Source organism: Euprymna scolopes, chromosome 14, assembly GCF_053919585.1.
Source record: "Euprymna scolopes isolate OS-2025 chromosome 14, ASM5391958v1, whole genome shotgun sequence".
In the NCBI taxonomy this organism is placed as follows: Eukaryota; Metazoa; Mollusca; class Cephalopoda; order Sepiida; family Sepiolidae; genus Euprymna; species Euprymna scolopes.
In genome coordinates, this window is record NC_136495.1 from 75,608,537 (window position 1) to 75,614,536 (window position 6,000).

At 38.7% G+C, this 6,000-nt stretch overlaps 1 long non-coding RNA gene across 1 annotated transcript in view; it reads right to left on the reverse strand.

Moving 5' to 3' along the window:
* LOC145293099 (uncharacterized) overlaps positions 1–4,734 on the reverse strand; it is a 199,416-nt gene extending 194,682 nt beyond the window's left edge. Inside the window, exon 1 of the long non-coding RNA XR_013869662.1 lies at positions 4,597–4,734. This is a non-coding gene — a long non-coding RNA (uncharacterized LOC145293099). The remainder of the gene's footprint in view (positions 1–4,596) is intronic.
* Positions 4,735–6,000: the final 1,266 nt, after the last annotated feature.

The following is a 6,000-nucleotide window of genomic DNA, read 5'->3' on the forward strand; positions in this document are numbered from 1 at the left end:
TATTCTACGAATTCAAAGATTCTATTTTCGTGGTAAAGCCAGACGTCGTGGCATTACAGTGAATTTGTTTCTTTAAGATAATTTTAAAATCGGTAGCATCCTTAAATGCTATCTTTTCTTCATATCTTTTCTTTTTTTTTTTTTTTTTGCAAGGTGACAGGTGATCATGGATCAGTAGAATAGACTTTCTATTTTTATCTGTTTATTTTGGGATGCAACATTTTGCAGACAAAGTGTGAATTATTTTTAAATTCTATCATAGATTAACGTTAGTGTAGGTCAAGGGAACTTTATAACCAAAACATTGTTTAAAAATATGGTTAAATGTGTTTCTGTCTGAGACGTTTTAGTATGTCTAAAAAACGCATTTTATATAATCGAAAATTCATGCCAAAAATAGAACGGATCTTGTCACCATTTTTACTTCAAGTTTTGACATTTTTTCCTTCATAAAAATTGTAATGGAAGGAGCCACTACTTATCAAGGCCCAAAAGCCACTTAATGAGTGTATGGTGGGTACTGAACAGCATAGTGATCGTTAGTGGTGAAAATTCGATAAAATTTGATTATTTAAAGTGGATTGTCTGTTTCTGTCTATGTAAGTCATCGTCCTAGCCATTACTTATCTTATTAGAGTTAGAATAATATAACTAATTCTATATAAATAGATGTATATCTTTCTTGTGATTGTTTTACCGAATTCCGAGACAAGAATTTATCTAGTTTGGTGGGGTATCTGGCTTTGCGCTGTTACTTGAGGTAACATCACTTGGAGAAGATACACCATTCCTCATAAAAGTCAGTGTGGATTAGTTATACAGAGGAGATCTTATTTGAGCCTCAAATACTACGTGATTTTAAATATTTAGTCAAAGGAAAGTATTATCGTGCCAGATTGTCGTGACAAATCTCTGTACAGAGAGATACTCGAGGATAGTGTCTATTAAGCATTCAAGCTCATTTATAGCTGTCTTTTAAACACTATAGATTTGGAGTGCCCCTTATGTGAGTATATATATATATATATATATATATATATATATATATATATATATATATATATATATATATATATGATGCGTTCCGCAGCGCTCTCCGATTAAAAAAACAGACGCAAAAAAAACTTGTAGAAAAATAAATGTCTTTATTTCTTTTTCACAATGCTAAAATCAATGGTTGCGTATAATCGGTGAGAGTGGTGCGACGTAGGACAGAGGGGGTGGTGGTGTGTGACAGTGCTGGTGGACAAGCAACACCTCTTCCCCACAAATTAATATATATATATATATATATATATATATATATATATATCCTCTCGCCACCGTTTCTGTATCTCTCTCTATATATATATATATATTTCTATTATACTACATTTCAGAACAGTTTTATACATCGAAAATGTTCGAATAAAAAATAAAAAAACAAGCACTTTTACATGTATTTTCACATTACAAAAAAAAAAAAAAAAAAAAAACCAAAAAACATCGGTTAGTGACACTCGATGACTCCGTGCGTGCTCTGCTCGAACCAACAATGATAAAAAGAAGAAAAAAATATGCATATCCTTACATTTATATTTTTATTTTTATTTAAATATAATTATATTTTCTCTTCCTCTCTTCATCACATGGAACTCGATTATACGTCTCGCATACTATGTCGAAACGATAGCCGCAGTCATATTTCCAAGTAACACCCATGGAACAAACCCCAAGGGGAATATCTCATCCTACCAGCAGAATATCGACCTAACCCATCCCAAACAATTCTCTCTCTCTCTCTCTCTCTCTCTCTCTCTCTCTCTCTCTCTCTCTCTCTCTCTCTCTCTCTCTCTCGCTGGTTCTTCCTCACTACTTCCAAATTCCGATCCTACTCTAGGTTTTTCATAGAAAATCTTGCTTATCTCCCCGACCTCCGCAAGTGATGCAAATAGAGGATAGCTTGCGTCTAAGTTATTTGCCATTTTTGACGTCATGCTATGCATCATGACTATCCTCCATCAACGGTAAATTTTACTTCTCGACCGGCCTCTCCCGTCGAGGTCGACCCCTCCATCTTGGTATAGGAGCTTCTTCTGTGGCTGACTCACTATCCGACTCATCGGAATCTCTTAGAACTGCCAATGCCCTTCTTCTCGACGTTTTCTCTGCTTTGGGAATTTCCCATTCCTTAATTGACGCTGCACGGAGATGCTCTGCATGTGCCTTTGTCACGGAGCCTGTCAACTGGTCCTTAATCTTGTAAGAGACGGAACCCGTTTTTTCTATCACTACATAATAAGGTTTCTAAAGCATATCTAGGTTACTCCGTCTCTGATGATTCCTATAATAAACTAAATCTCCAACTTTAAAATCCACAGATTTCGTCTTTTTATCAGAGATTTCTATCATCTTTCTCCTAGCTTTCTTAACGTTATCCCTAACTAAAGTAAAGGACTGATGCATCTCTTGTAGTGTGATCTCATGTTGTTCATCGCCATAGTATTTTCTACGAGGCATTAATACATTGTCCAGGGGCAGAATTATATCCCTGTTGTAGAGTAAATAGAATGGCAAGAATTTCGTAGTTCCGCTCACGTGGAACCTAACAGCCGGTAACATTTGGTTTATGTACGCATCCCACAATTGTTCATCGTCCCCGATTTTCTTTGATAAAACGTCATGCATCGTCCTATGCAGCTTCTCAATTTTGACGTTACTTTGGGGGTGGTAACAAGCCTTTTTCATCACATTATTAATGTTTTCCAGACCATTGTCCGTTAACAGCTGGAGTGGTGCCCCAAATCTAGGGAAAATCTCATCCAACAACAGATGCACCACGGTCTCCGCCTTCTTATCAGGAACCGCAAAAGCCTCCGGCCAGCCACTATACATGTCAATAAACGTAACTATGTACTCGTTACCCAAATGTGTCTTTGAGTAGGGCCCGGAAATATCCAACGCTAATTTCGCGAAAGGAAAAGGAGGCAGATCGCCCTCCTGCATTTGAGGCGGTTGCTTCTTTAAATTCCTGGTTTGGCAGGGAATACATTTACCCACGTGTTCATTCAATCTTTAAATAAACACAGCCAGAAATATTTGTTTTTAACGGTGTGGAACGTCTTCTCCACGCCCATGTGACTATTATCGTCATGGTACTGAAGTAGCACTGTCTTTTTAAGATGCGATGGCACGTACAACCTTATCAACGGTTCATCGTCGGGTTGCGATAGGTAATACACTATCTCATCCATTAGTATGAACTTTTTCTGTTCCAACTTGGACGATTTTCGTTCTTCATCCGCATCTTTAAATCTCTAATTTCCTTATTTACTTCTTGTTCCCTAACATCATCTAAACCCGATAACGTAGGACGTTCGTGCGATTCCGCTGAGCCTTCTGCCTTTTTATATGACGCAAACTTTTTGGGCTGAAAGCGATTCGAGTTTATTGCACCTATCGTATAATTTCTACTATCTATTTCTATCGGGGGATCGTCGTTGTCTCAGCTTGTATTTACCGCACGTGACAAGAGATCGGCACACACATTATCCTTCCCCTTCAGGTACCGTATGGTGCAGTTACAGCCGGCCATACTCAAAGCCCACGTTTGTATTTTTCTATTTTGTATAGGCGAGTTTAATAGGTATTCCAGGGGTTTATGATCGGCAAAGCTGGTGAATTCAGCACTATGCAAATAATGATTCAGTTTGTGAAGAGCATAGTGTATTGCTGCGTATGCCTCTTTTTCTATAGTCGACCATCTCGTCTGCGTATTGCTAAGTTTATGGGATAAGGAGTAAATTGGTTTTTCAACCTCTTTACGCTCACTCTGATCATAGATCATTTGCGACAGACACGCCCCAATCGCGTAATCGGAGGCATCCATGTACAGCCGGTAGCTCTTCTCGGGATCGGGATAAGCCAGTATAACCATGTCTGCGAGCTTTGTTTTCAGACTATCAAAGACAGACTGACATGCGTTGTCCCACTGGAACCTTGCATGTTTCCTTGTTAGATGACCTAGTGGCTCGGCAATCTCGAAAATTTCCTTATAAATCGCCGATAATACGACGTCACACCAATGAAGGCCTTCACTTGTCTCACAGTGGTTGGGGTCGAAATCGATTTGATCGATTTCACCTTGTCCAGATCGGCCTGTATACCCATTCATTCACCTACTTTGAACCCCAGATACTGTACTTCCCTCCTGAAAAACTCGCACTTTGTGGCTTTCAGCCTGAGGTTGTGTTTACGTAAATTAGCTAGTACCTTATCTATGTGATCTAAATGGCTTTCCGTCGTATCCGAGAATATTAGGATATCATCCAGATACGGTAATGCATAATCGCTGTAGAACTATGGACATCAATTCTTGGAAGACCCCGGGGGCGTTCGCAAGTCCGAACGGCATCACGTTAAATTGAAACAAACCCCGGTGGCAAGTGAACGCAGTTTTCTCTCTATCGTTCCTATTCAGTTTAACCTGCCAGTAGCCCGACTTTAGATCCAATTTCGAGAAGTATGTCGCCGATCCGAGCGAGGCTAATATGTCTCTCTTTTTTTTTTCTTTTTTTTTTCTCGAGCAAAACACGAAGGGAACTAAATGCCACCTACCTTATTGCTTTATTGGTATGTTCTTCTTCTGCCATGCACGGAACGCTTGTTTTCAAATTTCTACTTTTTTTACGTTCAGTCTGAGTCTCTTGTTCTTCCGTTTTTTTTTTTTTTTTTTTTTTTTTTTTTCGTTCGTCCAGTTCTGAAAAACTCTTGTTCTTTGGTTTTTCTTGTTTTTTTTTTCCGTTAGGGCACCTCTTATAGTTGTGATCCGTTCACCCACGTTCTCTTATTCTTTGATAGAATAGCTGGTCAAAACGACGGCACCAATTTGATGCGTTCCGCAGCGCTCTCCGGTTAAAAACAGACGCAAAAAACTTGTAGAAAAATAAATGTCTTTATTTCTTTTCCACAATGCAAAATCAGTGGTTGTTGCGTACAATCGGTGAGAGCTGGTGCAACGTAGGACAGAGGGGGGGGGGGACAAGCGAGCGGCTCACAAGTCAGGCGCGCGTATCTCTGCCGGCTCCGTTATTCTGCTCTGACTGTCGATAAGCTAACTGTCTTGTTTATATAAATCCGTCTGGCTTCTCTGCCCCTGGGTGTCAACGATTTCAACCTGTGACCCCATCAACGAGTACATCTACCTCTGTTGCGGCTGACAGTTCGCACCTCCGTTTCCCGCACAATGCACTTTGTAATGTTACAAAGTGCATTGTGCGGGAAACGGAGGTGCGAACTGTCAGCCGCATGTCTGTATGTCGATGACTAAAATATATTTTATAAAGCTCCCCTCTTCGGTAGAGCACTCTCGTAAATTATCTTACTCGCTACTTAATTTAGCTGAAATAATGCGAAGCTCGCAATTTGTTTACAAACAAAAACGTTTGAGCCCTCTACGAGTAGCGGACGGATGTTTATTTAAATACGCATTCGGACAGTTTAATTTCGGCCACCGATTCCGTAGTCAGGGGGTAGGACTGCCGACTGTCATCACGACGGTTCTAGGTTCGATCCTCGGCTTGGGAGAGGTGTTAGTCTAGCGGCACTGATGAGTTGTGAAACAACGAAACATGTCTGTATGTCGATGACTAAAATATATTTTATATATATATATATATATTTATATATATATATGTATATATATATATATATATATATATATATATATATATATATATATATATATATATATATAGCACGTCTAATTGAATACGACAGAGTTATTCTTTTTTTCTGGATATCTTTTCAATTCGCCGAGCGTTTTTTTATTTCAGCTTGAAAGTTGTATATAATGGCGCCCAAAAGTTGTTGTTCAGCCATATTCATCGGGACAAATATACTAATCGTATTTAATAACTAACAAGAAACTAAATAAATAAAGTATAAAATAAGAAAATTAAAAATAAAAATAATTCGCCTCTAACCATCCTGCACCTACCTTTATAACCATTAAAAAAAAAC